Source organism: Pteronotus mesoamericanus, unplaced genomic scaffold, assembly GCF_021234165.1.
Source record: "Pteronotus mesoamericanus isolate MK-2021 breed Mesoamerican mustached bat unplaced genomic scaffold, CSHL_Meso_final contig_24, whole genome shotgun sequence".
NCBI lineage: Eukaryota > Metazoa > Chordata > Mammalia > Chiroptera > Mormoopidae > Pteronotus > Pteronotus mesoamericanus.
Genome location: NW_026555100.1, coordinates 9767476 through 9786974, shown reverse-complemented (window position 1 = coordinate 9786974; position 19499 = coordinate 9767476). Strand labels below are relative to the sequence as shown.

Here is a 19499-nt window from a genome sequence, read left to right as displayed (position 1 = left end):
AGGCTTTTCTCCTCTTTTTAATGCCTTTGCTAGTGCAGTGTATTTTTTCAAGGTGCTGTTAAAAGAAAGTCATGTTGTCGTTTACTCTATCTTCATCTCACCCATTTGAAGGCTAAGGTGAAAAAAAAAAGGGTGGGTATCTCTTAACTGTGACTATATTTTGACAATTGGTAGAAGGTGCACATTTTAAGCGAAAATAAAAGTTTTATAGTTTTAAATACATAAAGAAATGTTTTGGTTAGGTGTTAACCTTGATAGAATCACTCAGTTTGGTGCTTTAAATTAAGTCTGTTTACTATGAAACAAGAGTCAGTTTTAGAGGATTTTAACAGGCAATGTGCTATGATGTAAAATCAAGATACACAGTATTAACTCTACACAGCTCCTGGTGCTTAACCACATCAACACAGTTAAAAATAAGCTGAATTATTATTTCATGGTGCCATTGTTCCAACATCTTCCAATCATTGCTAGAAAATAGGCATATTCCTTTGAAATAAACCAATGAAATATTTTATCTCTTAAAGTTATCTCTCCTGTATAAAATAATTCATTATTGTTAGTAATGGTTGGAGGCTGTTCGTAAAGTGTAAATATATATTTTAAAAGCACTTTCTATTTTTAAAAGTAACTTGAAATAGTATAGTATAAGAATCCTATTGTCTATTGTTTGTGCATATTTGCATACAAGAGAAATCATTTATTCTTGCTGTGTAGAGTTCCATCTTATTAACTGCAATATGTATTCTAATCATGTATATGGTTTGTGTTTTTAATGTGTTTTTCTCATGCAAATATTAGCTACTTACATAAAATAGATCATGCAAAAATTGTTAATTTTTCTAAAATTGGAATTTGAAAGCATATCACCAATATTGATTCACATTTTCTTGGGAACTAAGTAGTAATGGTCTCTTCTGATTTATTAAGCAACATTGGCCCAAGTTTACTTTCACTGTAGCTTTCTTAATATAATCCATGAGAGGTGTTTCCAAAAGGAGATGGGATATAGTAGGAATTAGGAGAGTCAAATGCTTCTAAAGTTTCAAGGTGATAAAATACAAAAATTAAGTTGTAAGAATCCTTCTTATCCCAAATTGCCTTATTTGTTCTGAAAGTCATTCTGGTACAGAATAAGAATAAAATTTATATAGAAATATTTTGAAAATAAATTACTTATTATCATCACTCACCCCCCAAAAACAGTAAGAATGGTACTATACATATAGTTCTATTCATAAAAGCTAATCCAAATTAGTTTAAGCATACTAGTTTTGGGAAAATGATAACTCATCTTCTGTGATAATTGCCTATGTTCTATGTAACAGGAAAATAGGCATTCCATTTATATTAGTCCTCCCATTATTTTTTGTTACTTTATTGATTTATAGCAAAACAAAAGGGATTGCCCAAAGCAAACATTTAGAACAAGGAGAAATTACAATGAAATACTTGATTCTGTTAAAATGCAGAGGTGCTATAACATTTAAAGTCTCAGATTCCTTGGGAGTATGGAAAACCTAATGGTGCTTCTCCCCTGGAAATGCCATAGGAAGCCCACAACCGCTAACACTCACAATTTTGGTGCAAAAGCAAACAGTTCCAGCAAGCTCTCTAAAGAAAAACAAATTATAACATATTAAAATAATATATGGTGCAAAGTATTAGTTTCAAGCTTTGACTAATCAAAGTAAAGGAATATGAAGGGATTGTAAATAACAAGGTGTTCATTGATAGACCATCATCTTGTACAAGTAGATTTCTGCTTTTGAATATGTGAAATAGGGTAATTCATTGACTTGTTTTAGTATTTTGTGTGCCTTAGATTTCTGTTTTAAAACATGTATATTTTTGTGAGCCTAAGGTTTCTTATACATATAAGTATATAAATAAGTGATTGTTCATTGTTTCAGCTGCTTAAATAAGATATTTACTAGTATTAGACTATCAAGAATACACCCTTGTGATACTTCGTTTTAGTTTTAGGCCTTAGCTCCCACTAGAAATTATTTTCTCACCATATTTAATGGATAAAGCTTTAAGATCCTTTATCCATCCACCCATCTATCCATTCTTCCACTCAACACGTATTGAATGTCTGCAAAATTTAAGTGTTAGCTTTTTTTTAAATCACCACCTGTGACAGTAAACTTGAAGAATTAAGATCTTAGAAAATACTCTTACACATATTTTTCAGAAAAGTAGCACATTTCCTTCAAAACAACCTATGTGATTCATCTGCAGCGATTCAGATCTGGTCACTAACTTTAAATAAGGTCCTAAACAATGTAAACTTGAAGCACCAATGTCGACATAGGGAATGTTGGGATTTTTTAAATTAGTTGCAGTTAACCAAAACAAGTACATGAAAATATCTAATCTCAACTGAAAATGTATCCACTCAATTGTAATTAGCACCATCAGTGGCCTGTTCAGCTGATAACCCCATGATGGGAATCACACATGATTCCTACATTGTTGGACTCTTTCATAAGTTTAACAGTTTACCGTCCCATTGTGTGCCCTGTAATTTCTTAATAGCCCGTGCTTATTTAATGTTCTGCAGCATTGTGATTGTATGCTGGCTACACTGCTGTTAGAATGCTCTTTTTCATGAAGCAAGGAAATAAATTTGTTTGAAATGACATTTTCACTCAGAAAACTGGTCATCTAACATTATTTCTATACCTCTATTTTACTGTAATGATCACTTTTGTTTTACCTTTTTTTGTAGCAGTCAAATTGGGTTTTCAATCTTCTGCCTTTGTTCATGGTATGATAACTGAATTCATTGATACATGACTCCCAGGTTAGCCCAACCTGTTCATAATATGTTACAAAATTAACCATGATGAATAACTCCTGCCCTTTGTAGAAGCCTACAAAATATGCTGCCTTTCAAACTCCCATTTCTAATGGCTCCTAGGCTATCATTGAAATTTTTCTTGTGCGTGTCAGCCTCTCAGATCCTCTTTCCAACTCATCCACAAAGTACCAAATATATCATGCCGTAAACCTAATTGAAATATATCAGCGATTTTCAACTGGTGTGCCACAGCAAGAATTTTTAAAACATTTAATACCTGACCTCTTTTCCCTTAACTTATCTAATTAAAAAATAGCAGCCAACACAACAATAGCCATCTGGTGTGAATGAATCAAAATTATACCTACTTTTTGTCACATTGGCAAAAATATATATTTTGGTGTGCCGCAGAATTTTAGTAATTAGTTTATATGTGACATAAGATGAAAAAAGCTGAAAATTGCTGAACTATTATTTATTATTGGAAAGTGACCCTAACTGAAAGTGTATAGCTGTAGGTTAATTTTTGCAACATATTAGCAAAATGTTTGCATCTTAAATAACCTTCCAACATCTTTATGCAATCTGCATGTGGATAAAATGATTTCATTTGTTAAATATAGAATTTTACTAGATTAGATCCATAAGCAATTTACTTAAGACATAACCCCAATACATACTTAATTGAATGCATACCCTTGTGTAAATGAGATACTGACTTAATTCATATGAAGTAACCTACTTTCTAATGTTAATACTTCATGGATTCCTACTGATTATCATTTATTTCACAATAGCATGTGTGAAAATAACCTCAAAGTATTTAAGTTTAGTCTTCTTTAAACATCATATTGAAATTTTTTATCTGGGACAAAGTTTTGACATTGCATGACAACATCTACCTATAGTAGGCACAGCATTTGTTTTGAATGTGCCAAGTAAATCAGTAGCTGTATGTGATCTTTAATAATATATAGCTACCTTCTATTTCACAACATTTTAATGCATGGAAATCTTTTTTTTATTTTTAGTTTTAGTACAATTGTGAATTTTGATCTTTTGTAGAAATTTATGACAAGAATTGTGAAATAAGGCTATATAGTAGTGGCCTCCCACAGCACTGGAAGACACCTTAGATATCATAAAGTTCAATCACTGGGCCCCAAAGAACAGATTTAAATGTCAGTTTTTTGTAATTAGAATTTAAAGAGTCAAATAAAGGTTACTTTGTGGTTAAAATGACCGAAGGAAAACACACTTGATTTGATCCACCTGTAAGGTATTTTATTAATGGGAAATAACCTTATTTTGATACAAGTCAAAAATAAAATGGCTTTGGGTTTTTTTTTTTTTTTTTTTTGAGAGGTTCAGAGAAAGACATTAAGTGAACTTGGATCAAGATTCCTCTCCCTTCACAGCTTCTTGGACCTTGTATGGAAAATTTAGCTGACATTTACCTATTAAATTAGCCTGTTAAGACATCCTACAAAGTATGGCAATAGTCTTGTTTGCTATTCCAATAAATACCAAGTATCGGCACAGTACAGGCTTTAATTCCTCCCTGGAACAAGTATTAGGCATATATGAGGAGTTATTAAAAAAAAATTGAATGGTTGAAATAATTGGGAGAAGTATATTTCTATTGTATATACTACCTAGCCATAGTTGTACAGTCTATCCATGTGTCTTGTCTACTTGGCCTCACAAGTAAGTCCCTGCATAGTCTATTTTGATGTGGCTGTCTACATATTAGAAAACTGTCTTATTGTGCACAGCTACTAAACTTGCCCGTAAGTGTACTGAACTTGTAACCTCAACATCAGTAGTATGTCACCCTTAACCAAGTGATAGAATCAGTGCCCTAATTCCTGAAAGAGTCTGGATTTATCCAAATCAGATTTTGCTCTTTATTGAGTTGTCATCTAACAGGTTTAGGAAATGATGCCACTCATGGCTCTGGAATGCAATTGAGAAAGAATCAGTGTGTTCTTTATCAGAAGCTGAATGTGTGTATTTTCTTAGAATGTATTGAGAATAATTGGCATCTTTTTGCTTTTCTCTTTATAATGTAGAGATTAAGTTCCTCTGTTAATTTTGGAGATGGTGAAACTGGCCTGGATCCATGACATCACTCTTTTTGTCCACGTTGAACTCTACAAACTTTAATTCTCTGCATTCCAGTAGCTAGATGAGTTTTTCTCAGTCCCTGCTTCTTAGGTACCTGGTCAAATACCTTTGGTTGCTTCAAAAAGCATGCATTTTTATTCCTTCACGTAATCCAAAGGTATCTTTTTTTTTTTTTTTTTTTTTTGCCATTCTCAATTTTCACTTTTTTAAGGGCCCTACAGTGCATTTCTTTTGTGGTAGTCTGCGATTTTTAGTATTTCTAGCTTTAAAAGTCCAACATATCATTCCTCTCTTCAGGGTAACTCTTCCCATTCTTACTGTGATATCCATCATGCTGCCTCGGTCACAAGATATTTTCTAGTTTGGTAGCCATAGGTGTCCCCTAAATTTTAGCAAAACTTAGTCTAAGGTAAGAATGTTTTCAGATGTTAAACATATTAGATGATTTATCCCATCCATGTCTCAATGCAACCTTGGAAACCCTTGATTAATACCACAGACATAGCTTTTCCTAAAAAATAGAAATTTTGTCCCTGCCTGCTGTTAGGAACGACATTTTCTCTTGTCTTGCTCAGCAGAACAAAATCTTTCAGCTGTCAGAAACATTTGCATTTTAGGAGAAACAACATTGGAAAGTAATTTGGTTTTTTCATTTGGCTAGATGTAAACTTATAAACTGACCAGAAACTCTGTTTGTGGTTATTTTTTTCTCATTTTATTGAAGGTGCAGTGCCACTAAATATACTTTAAATCTTTTTTTACGGTATGTATCCTTCTGATTTTCTTTAAAGCTATTGCTTCCCTTTTCTCTGTCCCCCATTTTCCAAGTCCGTTACACAAATGCACATGGTTCATTTTAAGAATAGCATGGGTTTTGGTCATTCGTCTTTTCCTGTCTTTTGAAATGTTTCTGAAATCTTTTTTGGAATAATAGCAAAAGGAATCAAGAGCTTTTATTCAGTGCTTTTTAGTTAGAGGCAAAATCAGTTTTTAAGAACAGATATGATCACAAGACCACAGGTTAACATCAGATGTTCTCTTTACCAATCCCAAAAATGTTTGACTCTAGACTTATTTACTAGTGTGGGCATATTTTACAAAAAGTTGCATTAGAAGTTAAATATTCTACCACTGCTTCAATATGGGTTTCTTATTTTCACATAATGCATCTTACCAATTGTCTGACCACTGACTTTCTTAGTAATGGATCTGATGTACAGAAGAGACAGTATTTCTTTTTGGTGGATATGTTTTTCTCTTTATCTCCCAGCCCAATTTTGTGAATGGTACTTATTTTCTAATGTAAATTTTCCCCTTTGGAATTTGGTTGTTGGCAATAATAGGAATTATTCTATAATCTGGATAAGAAAGATTAAAAAGTAAACTGAAAGTAATTTGAAGAGTTCTTTTTATATTTTATTTTTATTTTTAAACTTTATTGAATTTATTGGGGTGACATGTGTTAATAATTAAAGAATCCTGAAAGATGGGAAACGTCAGTCATTAGAAACTCTTTCAAATGCAGTGGGGGAAGTTAAGGGGCAGAAATGAGGGAGAATCTGTTTTTATCAGCAACCTCTGGGTTACCAGCTCAACACCAAAAAATACTTTAAATGTTTCTTCTCCCCACTCTATACCAGTTTTCTCTGAAAACATGGCAGCTCAAAATGAGTAACCATTTTGAAAACAAATATTATAGTTAGAAAATTATAATTCATATTTGTACTTTATAATGTTTTAAGGTATCAAACTGCTTTATTATGTCCTATCTTCCTGGTGTGGAACCTGTGAGTTAGCAAGAACAGCTAATGGCTTGCTCCAAGTCACACAGCAAGTCAGCCCATCCATACTAAAACTACGTGCAGACTGCTAAATGCATTTCTGCACCTTAAACTATGACTTAGTGTTATCAATTAAAAATTTTGTCAGACTGGATATAAAAATAATATAAAGCCTACTTGTATGAAAAACATGTTTCTAAAGTGTTTTGTTTCTACCATTTATGTTTTCTAAGTAATTACATATTTAGTGTTTTGTCAAAGAATCTCAGATACAAGTAGTCCTGAAATAAAAATATTGTAGGCAGATTTTTTTTTCAGGATATGTTTTAGTTCTACAACTTTTAATGACTTTATTGTAAAAATTTAAACTAAAAGGGAAACTAGAAATTTCAAAATCTTTTATAGAGGATTGTGAGTATCCTTTTTAGTTATTGTTATTTTGACTAAACAGAGGTAAGCAAATTTTTTGAAGCTTCGTCAATGGGTGAACTTCATCTTGGTCTCCACTTTACATCTATCACTCCATGAAAATCGTCCGTCTGTGGAGAACTTAAACAGGCATTGTCATCTTTTTCCAATTTCTTGAGTTCCTCCTCTCCTCTGTGATAATACAGCATCAGCTGTTTCTGCCTCTCACTTTTAACAGTAGGTTTTAGGGCTGGAGCTCCTTGTCCCTTTTGCTGAATCTTGATGATAATTTTTTGTTTTATTTTTTCACTTCTGCCGCTGTAGTCTGAAAGCTTCTGTGTTCTTGACTCCTTGGTGGCCCACCACAGTTGTGTTTCTAATCCTCAATGAAATTGAGTCCTGCTTGCCCCACAAGTCTTCTTTGTTTTCAAATTCCATCCAGATGGGGTCGTATGGTGGCAAGCCCGTGGGATAAACAATCATCATTGTCCCTTGGAGCTGGCCCAGGTCGTCTTTCACCATCTCCATGGTGACAGAGACTCTGGCTCCCGCTTGTTTCTTAGATGCTTAGATATTGCTTTGGCTTCTTCTACAGTCCCCTTTAAAACATGCCTCATTTTTTCATTTGGAGCGTGCCCATTCCTTCATCCAATGTCATCCTATTTAAATACTGCATCTCCCCTGGGTACACACTTTTCACCCAATTCACTCCCTAATTTCAGTCATCAGTCCATCGTTGCACATTAGGAGAGACAAACACGCCATGTTCTTCCCATTCTTCCATTTCTGAGTAGATGCACTGCATCTTGAGCCACACATTGTAGACCTGGGTCACCTGCACTGTAAGTTCCTCCAGCTCAGTGCTCCCAGGTCCCTGCAGCAGGAACTGTCTCTCCTCACCCCTCCTCCCCTGCAGCAGAACCATGGTGGCCCCACAGTCCACACCAAAGGGTGAGAAAGCCCTGTGGATGTGCGGCATGAGAGAGTCTGAGGGGATAGCTCCATTATTTAGCCAACTATTTTCTTGTGCATTATTAAGGTCTCCCGCATTAGGGCTTAGATTAAGTTTTATTTTTCCCTATAAAAACACTTTTTTTTTATAAAGAAAGACCTTGTACTCCTTAAATAGAGAAAAATCCCCTAAGTAATAACTCTTTTAAAAATATTTTTAAAAGACTAAAGTCAGCAACTCATAATCAAAGTTTAATGTATTTGTTTTATTGCAATGCAGGTTTCTTGAAGGATTGTACTGGGTTAACTAACTATTCTAGTTCCCAGGCCTCATGGTAAAAATGTAAAATTGTAGGCATTTCTAAAAGATAGTACTGTCTCCCACTTATTTGAATCTGTTTTGTTTTGGCCTTTTGTTCCATTTTGTTTTTAGCTACATACAATCTCTTGATTCAAGGTTAAACATACCTTTTCCCAGAGAGTTAAGAAAAATGAGATGTATTTGTAAAATGTTTAGTAAGTGCTCCATTGGTAAAAACAGGTAAGATATTTTGGCTATTCCATCAGTACATTATGGGTTACTAATGAAAAAACCAGCCAAACTGCCCTGAATAGTCAAATTCCACTTTTGGTGGCTCAGTTTAATAACTGCCTATCCCAACAAATGCCTGTTTGTGATATTACAAAATGACTGACTACATAGGACTTTACAAAAACAACTCTTTAAAAAAAGATTAAATATTTTTTATTGCTATGTACGGTCATATTTTTTTTAATTTTTATGAAATAACAATGTGATAGGTGCTTCAAGAGAAATATTTTTTCAGGAATGGTTTTATAGTAAAAATGAAGGGTAGCTTTTGCATTATGACATATGGGTGGATGGTCATCTTCGGGTTACTAAGAAATCATGAAGTGTTCCCTAAAGAGAAACTCGTAAAAGTACTTGAAAGAAAAGCGTTAATTTCCAGTTTCTTCATTTTCTTTTATGCTATATGATGACCTACCAGTAGATTTGTGTGCATATCAAACACTTGGTTCAAAGGAGAAGACTAAGTGCTTAACATTAGTGGGAGTAAAATTCACAGATCCTAAACCACGGTGAAATAGAATAGTACTAAATTCCCGATAGAGAAATATTAATTTCACTAGTTAATAGTCCTGTCTCTAGGTGACTTTTTCTCTTTGGAGTGTATTTACTATTTATTTTGTACCTTTAATTTTTTGCTTTGGGGGACTTATTTTTACCTACTGCTGTCCTACTGTATTAAATATCCTATACAATAGTAAGGAAAAGATTTTAAAACCACAAATATCCATTTTTGGTTCTTAACATATGGAGGAAACAGTTTAAAGAAAAAGCACTTCATCATGTAAAAGGGAAAAAGATAATCTAATTATGATTATTTCAATTCAGGATCAACATGTAGTGCTCTGCATACAAGGGAACACTTACTAGTAGTACTTGAAGACTTGTGAGTTGAAATTGCATGTTACTTGAAAGATTGAATTAAGCTAAATTTTGGTGCGCAGCAGTTGTACATGATTTCATGTTTATGTAGCAAAATGCATTGAAATGTATTAGTATTGAAACATACATGTTAAGATAGTTGTGGAATTGTCTATTATATTTTCCTTGTGTCTCATTTATTTAGAGCATAAAGTTTCTTTTTTAAAATTGTTCTAAAGGAGAAGGCTAAATAAATACTGTAATTGAAATTATATTTTAAATCTTTGTCATGAGTTTTTAAGAAAATTATTGCAAATTGTATCATTCCTGATTATACAAAACTTTGTGGGTGGTTTTAAATAAATTTTATACTTCTATTTTGCACCTGGTAGTCTAATTTTTCTTTCCTCAACAAAATATTTTTTAGAATTTAATATTTGAAGATGACCAAATGTATAGATTGTGTTCACAAAATCAAGATGGCAACATTTATAGAATCCTTATTATATCCCAGAAACCTTGCATTTTATTTTATTTTATTTTATTTTAATTCTCACAGTGGTGATAGTAAGTATGGGCTCTTAGTAACCCCATTTTATAGATCAGTTCTGAAGCTTAAGCACTTATGTTTACAACTCCAGTAACTGGCAGAGGTGTTAATCAGCTTGGGTCTAGACTGATTCATGCCCTCCCTTGGGTTTATCATTATTTTAATAAACTTAATTCTGAACACAGTAATGCTAAAGTATTTATTAAAACCCAAAGTGGCACTGACTGGTGTATCTCAGTGGGTTGGGCATTGTTCTGCAAATGAAAGGTCGCTGGTTCAATTCTTGTTCAGGGAACATGCCTTGGGTTGCCAGCCAGGTCTCTGGATAGGGGCATGTGAGAGGCATCCCTTCGAAGTTTCTCTTGCACATTAATGTTTCTCTTCCTCTCTTTCTCCCTCCCTTCCCTGCTCTCTAAAATAAATAAATAAAAATTTTAAAATAAAACCTGAGGTGAAAAAATATTGACAATAGGCTTTTAGTGATATTACAGCAAATGCCACAGAATATGAAGTTACTCTCAATTCATCTAATTTGAAACCAAATTCCAATACTGTAATATCTTGGTAGTCCTACTACCAGGAGCAACTGTATCCTTCTGCCCCATCTCCTCCCCAAGTTGAGGTGAGCAGGTACAGACTACATTTTCCACCTCCTTCCTGACGGGTTACAAGGGAGACATGAGTTAGCCTGATTATACAGACATGGGCAGACTCTAGGATGTAACAGAAGAACTCGGGCCCTGCCTGGTGTGGCTCTGGATTGGGCATCGTCCTACCAAAACCAAAAAGTTTGCTGATTCAATTCCCTGTCAAGGCACAAGCCTTGGTTGCAGGCCTGGTCCCTAGGTGGGGGCGTGAGAGAGGCAAACCCAACATTTCTCTTGCACATAGATGTTTCTCTCCCTCTCTTTCTCCCTCCCTTCTCCTCTCTCTCAAAAAATGAATGAATGAATGAAAACTTAAAAAAAAGAAGGAGCACGAATTTGGGTCCCTGGGTGACCAACTCCCCTGGTCTACTTATCAACTTTGTTTTTTACATGAGAAAAATGTGTTCTTTTCTATTATTTTACTCTCATTAAATAGCTCAATGAATATCCTAACTAAATATCCACCATACAGCTATCATTTTTTAAATAATCTGTCCAAATACAGTTTCTTCAATGTTCTTCCAGTGATATGATTTCTAGATCCTTTATCTTAATGCTCTCTCGACAACAGCCAGAGTAATCTTTTAAAAACAGATCGAGGATCTTGCTGTTCCCTCCTTAAAACATGCCAATGTCTTCCCACGATGCTTAATATGACACCAAACTACTTAGTCTGCAAAGCTGTAGGTGACCTGGCTCTTGCCTACCTCTCTGATCTGGTTTACCATGCTCCAGCCACCCTGAATTCTGTAGTTCCCTGAACAGACCAAACTCTTCTCTGACTCAAAGCCTTTGTACCTGCTGCCTGATTCTACCTTCAGATCCTCATATGGCTACTAGCTCCTTCCTGTATGTAGTTCCTGTATCAGCTCAAATGTCAGCATTTTTAATGCCTACATAGTGTTCAAGCATATTAATGTCCCATGATTTTATCCTATTACTGAGCATTTTGGTTTTTTTTTTTTTTTAACTTTTTACTATGATAAACACTAAAATGCTGGATTAAAGGGAATGGACCTTCATTTTTAAAAATTTAATAAGTCATCATTTGGTATAAAATTCAAAAAGTACAAAAACGGGAAAAAAATGACCTTTCTACCTCTGTTGCTTATTGTTTATACATACGATGATCCTGGGTACAACCAAAAATGGCTTAAACAATGAACAATGTATTTTCTGACATAGCAAGAAATCCAGAGATAGCTGTGGCTGGTGCGCTTCGGTGGATTGAGTGCCAGCCTACAAACCAAGGAGTCTCCAGTTTGATTCCCAGTCAGGCACATGCCTGGGTTGTGAGCCAGGTCCCCAGTAGGGGACATGTGAGAGGCAACCACACACTGATGTTTCTCTGTTTCTCCCTCCTCCTCTAAAAATAAATAAAATCTTTAAACAAACAAAAGAAAAATCCAGAGATAAGTGATTTCAGGTTAATAAATTCAGCAATTCTATGTCATCAGATTTTCAGATCTGTTTCTCTCCATTTCTCAACATTTTTACATATTAAAATGTGGTCACCTAACTAGAACTTCAGAGACAGACATTATTTAGTGGCATGTTTCAACAAAAGCCTTTTATTTAGAATTTTTTAAGTTATATTTATAGGGGTATAATTTACATATAGTAAAATCTGCCCTTTACCTAAATGCTATGAGATATTTTTTGTTAGTTTTTTTTATTATTTTTTAAAGATTTTATTTATTTTTACAGAGAGGGGAAGGGAGGGAGAGAGAGAGAGGGAGAGAAACAGCAAGGTGTGGCCGCCTCCCGCACGCCCCCACTGGGAACCCAGTCTGCAACCCAGGTATGTGCCATGACTGAGAATCAAACTGGCAACCCCTTGGTTTGCAGGCCGGCACCCAATCCACTGAGCCACACCAGCCAGGGAATTGTTTTATTGTTGACATTATTACAGATGATAGCCATTTCCCTTCCTTTGCCTGGTTCCACCCATTTCCACCCACCTTCACATTGTTGTCAGTATCCATGGGCTATGCACATATGTCCTTTGGCTAATCTCTTCTAGTCGTCCCTCCCCTCAGAGATCTGTCGGTCTGTTCCATGTACCCATGCTTTTGTGTTTTATTTTGTTCATCACTATATTTTGTTCATTAGATTCCACATATGAGTGAGATCATATGGTGTTTGTTTTGAATGCTATCAGTTTTGATAAATGTATACAGTCATGTAACCACCAAGACAACCAAGATGTAGAATAGCATTGTCTATTAGAAATCTAATGAGAGTTAACATTTGTAATTTAAAAATGAAACAAGTGAAATTAATTTTAATAGCACTTTTATTTAACTCAGTGTATCCAAAATGGTATCATTTTACTATGGAGTGAATTGATGAGATTTTTTTTTGTAATAAGTCTTTGAAATTTAGTGTGTATTTTATATTTATAATACATGTTAATTCAGATGTTAAATTTTTATATGAAATACTTGAACTGTTTCATGAAATTTATAATTAAAAAAGTAGATACATATACCCAGTTATTCCAAACATACTTAAAAGTTTTCCAAAACTAAATCACTTCTTATTTTTAAGTCTACATTTTGACTACTTAAAATTAAATAAAATTAAAAGTTTAGTTCCTTGGTTGCATTAGTCACATATGAAGTGTCCAATAGCCATACTTGGTTAGTTTCTCCTGTATTGGATGGCTCAGATTACAGCATATTCCCATCAGACCTCCTAAGTTCCCTCATATCCTTTTTACTCAGTTGACTCCCCCCATGGTTGCCCCTGGTAATGACTGATCAGATTTCTTTCATTTAGTTTTTGCCTTTCACAGAGTGTTATGAAAATAGAACAGTTAAGCTATTTCATTTAGCTTTTGAAGTTCATCCAACTTAAGACTTCTTTTCCTTTTTTTTTAAAGATTCTGAGAATCCCAAGATGATACCAAGATTGTTTACTTTCCACTAAAGTAACCTTAAGCAATAATTGGATGTTATCCACACCAGTTTCCCAGCCTTCCAACGATGAGATTGCTTTCTTTGACATGTTCCTTTCATGTATCTGAGTAGAAATGGAATAAAGATTATAATACTTTATGCCAACACTATTCCAAGTGCTTCCCTATAAACCATTACATGTTTAATAGTCATGTAATTCTCAGTCAAGAAATAGACACAAAGAACTTAAATGATATTTTGAAGGGGAACCATATTTGAACCCAGGTAGTCAGGTTTTATAGTTCAAGCCTTTAACCTCTACTTCTCTCTACACATCTCTGCTCCATATCAGGTGATGATTTGGTCACTACCTCTCCACTTTGTTATGGCCTCTGTCTTTTATGCCCAGGACTGATAATGAGTGGTGGAATTTCCCCATTCTTTAATAGAGTAATAATACAAAGTAGTTAATATGCCAAAATGTTCAGGACTTAGTGCAGAATATGAAGTCTGAGAAAATGATACCTTTTTTTCATTCCTTGGTTATTGTATATAAATTATTTCATGAAGATGGAATAGCCTTGCTCACCTAAAGACCTATTTTTTAGTTGAGTTGTGTAATCATTTTTTATTTTTCAATTATAGTTTATATACAGTATTATATTAGTTTCAGATGTACACCCCAGCAATTAGACATTATATAACTTACTAAGTGATCATCCTGGTAAGTCTCATACCCATCTGACACCATAGATAATTGTTGGACTATTACTGACTATATTTCTTATGCTATAATTTACATTCCTGTGACTATTTTGTAACAGCAACATTCTTAATCCTTTCACCCTTTACACCCACCTCCCCAAGTCTGCTCCAATTTGGCAGTTATCGAAATGTTTTTTGTATTTTTTTAGTCTGTTTTACTTGTTTGTTTTGTTTATTCACATTCAGTTGTTGATAAATATGTATTTATTGCTATTTTATTATTTATATTTTTATCTTTTGCTTATTCTTTTAAGATTGTATTTATTTATTTTTAGAGAGAGAGGAAGGGAGAGACAAAGAAAGGGTGAGAAACATCAATGTGTGGTTGCCTCTCGCATGCCCCCTACTGGGGTCCTGGCCCTGGCTGGCAATCCAAGCATGTGCCCTGACTTGGAATCTAACCAGTGACCCTTTGGTTCTCAGGCTGGCACTCCTGTCCACTGAGCCACACTAGCCAGGGCTTTCCTTCTTATTCTTAAAGAAGACCCTTTAACATATCATTTAATACTGGTTTGGTGGTGACGATCTCCTTTATTTTTTTCTTGTCTGGAAAGCTCTTTTTCTGCCTTTGATTCTAAATGATAGCAATGCTGGTTAGAGTAACCTTGGTTGTAGGTCCTTGCTTTTCATGACTTTGACTATTTCTTGCCACTCCCTCTGGCCTGCAAGGCTTCTTTTGAGAAGTCAGCTGATAGTCTTATGGAAATTTTCTAATAGGTAACTAACTACTTTTCTCTTGCTGCTTTTAAAATTTTGTCTTTAACATTTAGCTTTGGGTTCACCTTGTTTGGGACTTTCTGGACTTCCTGAATTCATATGTCTACTTACTTCACCAAGTTAGGTAAGTTTGCTGTCATTATTTTTTCAAATAGGTTTTAAATTTCTTGTTCGCCACCTTCTCCTTCCACCACCACTAATGTTGGGACACTTAAAGTTGTCCCAGAAGCTCCTTCATTTCTTTGGATTCTTTTCCCTTTTTCCTGTTCCAATGGGGTGGTTTTTTCTTCCTTATATTCCAAATCACTGATTTGATTCTCAGTTTTGTCTACTCAACTGTTTGTTCTTTGTAAATTATTTTTAATTTCAGTTACTTTATTCTTCATTTATGATAGATTCTTTTTTAAAATTATTATTTTTTTAGTTTTTACTTCTTTTTTCAGCATCATGTTTTACTTTTTGGAGAATAGGAGGGAGAGGAGGAAAAACAGAGTCCCACTGGAGTCTCCAAAGTGTATGAGACTGTGTGAGAGTGTATGTGACGTCCCTGAGGCCTGGCCAGCTTGTCCTAGAAGATTCCATATGGAGGGCTGTGGGTTGCAACTCTCTAGTGTACAGTCCTCTCTTTTTTGGCGATGATAGCTGTAGGGAAAGAAGCGGACACACATGCTGATTTCCCAGGCTGTCTTCAGGATCGCCACAGCCTTGCTATGCTCAATGTCTTGAAAACCCACATAATTTACAGCCAGGACTTGGTCCCCTTCCTGAAGTCCAGCTCGATGTGCATCAGAGTCAGGGATCACCAGGAACTCCAGGGGGGTTCCTTCATTGTGACGGTTTGGGGCAGAAACTGGGTCAATTCATTGTTGTAGTCTGGGTGGTACACCCTCTCGTGAGGAGGAATCCATGCTGGGGGATTCTCATAGGCAGGCAGGAAAACCGCTGGGTAGTCATCATAAGGAATCCGCTATCCATTTCTGGCAAGGCCCCGCCATTAAGCCTCAGCTCGCTCAGGTTCCCCTTGCTACCAATTCAGCCCGAGAACCAGAAGCAGATGCTGTAAAATTATATGTTATTGATTATGCTATTAAAATTGTGCTTATTTTTCCCCCTTGCCCTCCATTCAGCACCCCCCCCCCTTAGCCAGTTGCCCCCACCATTGTTCATGACCATGGGTCATGCATACAAGTTCTTACACTACTCCATTTCCTATGCTGTACTTTACATCCCCATGGCTATTCTGTAACTACCCATTTTTACTTATTAATCCCCTCACCTCGTCACCCACTCACCCACACCCCCCTTCCATCTGGCACTATCAAAATGCTCTCTCTATGATTCTGTTTTTGTTTTTCTTGTTTGTTTAGTTTGTTTTTTACATTGAAATGTGGATAGATTTTTTTTTGGCCATTTTATTGTTCATAGTTTTGATCTTTTTCTGAAATAAGTCCCTTTAACCTTCTAATAACAATGGTTCAGTGATGATGAATTCCTTTAGTTTTTCCTCACTGGGAAGCTCTTTATCTATGCTTCAATTGTAAATGACAGCTTTGCTGGATAGAGCATCTTGGCTGTATGTCCCTGCTTTACATGACTTTGAATATTTCTTGCCAATCCCTCCTAGCCTGCAAAGTTTCTTTTAAGAAATCAGCTGACATTCTTATGGGAGCTCCCCTGTAGGTAACTAGCTTCTTATCCCTTGCTGCTTTTAAGATTCTCTCTTTATCTTTAAGCTTTGGCATTTTAACTGTGATGGGTCTTGGACAGGGCCTCTTTGTTTCCACCTTGTTTGGGACTCTCTGTGCTTCCTGGATGTGCATATCTATTTCCTTTAACAAATTAGGGAAGTTTTCTTTCATTATATTTTCCACTATATTTCCAACTTTTTGCTCTTTTTTTTTCTCCTTCTTGCACCCCTGGTGATGCAAATGATGGACCTTTTGAAGTTGTCCTAGAGGCTACTTATATTTTTCTTTTTTTTTCAAATCTTTTTTTGTTTCTTGTTCTGAATGTTTGTTTTTTGTTTTCTTACATTGCAAATCACTGATTTGATTCTTGGCTTCATCCGCTGTACTGTTATTTCACTTTAAATTGTTCTTTATTTCAATTACTGTATTCTTCTTTTCTGACCATCTTTTTTATGCTGCTGAGGTCCTCACTGAGTTCCTTGAGCATCCTTATAACTAGTGTTTTGAACTCTGCATTTGATAGATTGCTTCTCTCCGTTGCATTTACCTCTTTTTCTGGAGTTTTGATCTGTTCTTTCATTTGAGCCATTTTTCTTTGTCTCCTTGTTTTGGCAGCCCCCTGTGTTTCTTTCTACATATTAAGTAGAGATGCTTTGACTCTGTGTCTTGATACTGTGGTCTCATGTAGTAGGTGCCCCTTAGGGTCCAGTGGCACAGCCTCCCCTATCACCCAAGCTTGGTACTCGATGCACTTCCTCCTTCGTGTGGACTGAGTACACCTTCCTCTTGTAGTTGAGACTTGGTTGCTGTTGGCAGATCAATTGGAGGGATTTACTGAGGCCAGTCAGCTGCAAGGATTGGTTGTGACCACACTCTGTGGAGGATCAGCTGTGCTGGAGCAGTGTGGTGGTGCACCAACGTGGTCTGTAGTTGTCCACTGGGTGTTCTGGCCCTGGAGTTTTCCGGGTGATCCAGGCCAAAATCAGCCCCTACTTGTTTTTCCTAGGACCACCCTGTATGAGCTATAAAGCAATCTGAGATACTACTTGTGCTGGGCGTGGAGATTCCCAGGCAAGCCAAAATGTGAATCTAGTCTGGCTACTGCTAGTGCAGGGCCTGGGGATCACTAAGGCCAGCTGTTGCTTATTTGAGAGGATTCAGGAAGTTGTGCAGTAGGAGCCAAGACCAGCCATTCATAAGGAAAAGCTACTTGGGTGGGCCTGTGACTTTGGTGGGGCAGAGTCTCTAGGGATCTCTAAGGCAGGTTGAACAGTGTTAGCCAGGCTGATGGAGTCTCAGATACAGCACCGTCTTGCCAGCTCTGTGACTTTCTGTGGGGCGGGCTCAGAAAAGGGACAATGGCCTTTGCTCGCCCTGATGCTAGACACTTCAGTCTCTCCCAATATGCTACTGGGTGTCTTTCAAGCTGCCATCCTGATGCTGGAGCTCAGAGGGAGTGAGTCTGAGTAAGTGAGTCTGTGTATGGGTTCTTTAAGTGGAACTGCTTGCTACTCCAGCAGTTTCTTCCACCAACTTGGTCCCTGCTGCTTTTTGCAGCAAGATGCTCTCGGGACTTAGTTTCCTGGCACTGGAACCCTGTGCCGGAGTTCCTGATGTGGGTCTGGGACTCCTCGCTCTCAAGATACCTCCCCCAAATTTTTGTCCACCACATCTGGGTGTGGGACCAGCCCATTCCATGTCTGTACCTCTCGTACCATTCTGAGTGGATGTGGTTCCTTTAATTCCACTCAGTTAGATTTCTGATGGTTCTGAGTGATGGTTGTTCTATATTTTAGTTGGAATTTTGATGTAGTTGTGTGAAGATGCAAGCCATGTATGCCTACGCTGCCATCTTCCTGACTCATTCTTTTTTTATAGTTTCTATGTCCCTTTTTATGCTGTTGCTAAGGATCTCAAAGAACCTTACAACCAGTGTTTTGAACTCTGCGTGTGATAGATTGCTTGTCTCCATTTTGTTTAGTTCTTTTTCTGGAGTTTTGTTCTGTTCTTTCATTTGGGCCATGTTTCTGTCTCCTCATTTTGGCAGCCTCCCTTGTGTTTGTTTATTTGTATCAGGTAGAGCTGCTATGTCTCTCAGGCTTGGTAATGTGGCCTTATGTAGTAGATGTTTTGTAGGGTCCAGTGGCACAGCCTCCCTGATCACCTAAGTTGGTCATTCCACGTGTGCCACCTTCCTTTATACCCCATATAATCTGTGTACACCCTCCTGTTGTAGTTGAGCCTTGATTGCTGTTGGCACATGAGTGGAAAAGATTGACCCCAAGTCAATCAGCTGCAAGGACTGGCTGCAACCACTGGCCCAGGAACTCCAACCACTTTGGAGTATCAGTTGTGCAGGTGTCCATCCCACAGAAAAGGACTTTTTTGTGGGGCTCTGGTGCCCACTGAGTCTTCTCCTTGTGTGTGTCACTTGTGAAAGGTATTTTTTTGAAGGAGTCCATTGGGTGCACTGTCTCTGGGGCCTCCAGCAAGGTGCAGGCCAAAGTCAGCCAACACCTGTGTTCTGCCTGGGTCACCCAGCATGAGCTACAAAGTGATCTGCTAATGGCTGCTACTTGTACTGGGTTTAGAGGTGCCCAGGTGAGGCTAACCTGCTAGTGCCGGGCCTGGGACCACTTAACAAGAGGTACAGGGTTCAAAGAAGCCAGAGGCTGCTTGTTTGAAAGATTTTAAGAAAGTATTAAACAT

The 19499-nt window shown here is 36.6% G+C and overlaps 1 pseudogene; it reads right to left on the bottom strand.

The window, feature by feature from the left end:
* Positions 1-7205: 7205 nt before the first annotated feature.
* On the bottom strand, positions 7206-8126 carry LOC129069788 (cilia- and flagella-associated protein 298-like; annotated as a pseudogene).
* Between the last annotated feature and the right edge of the window lie 11373 nt (positions 8127-19499).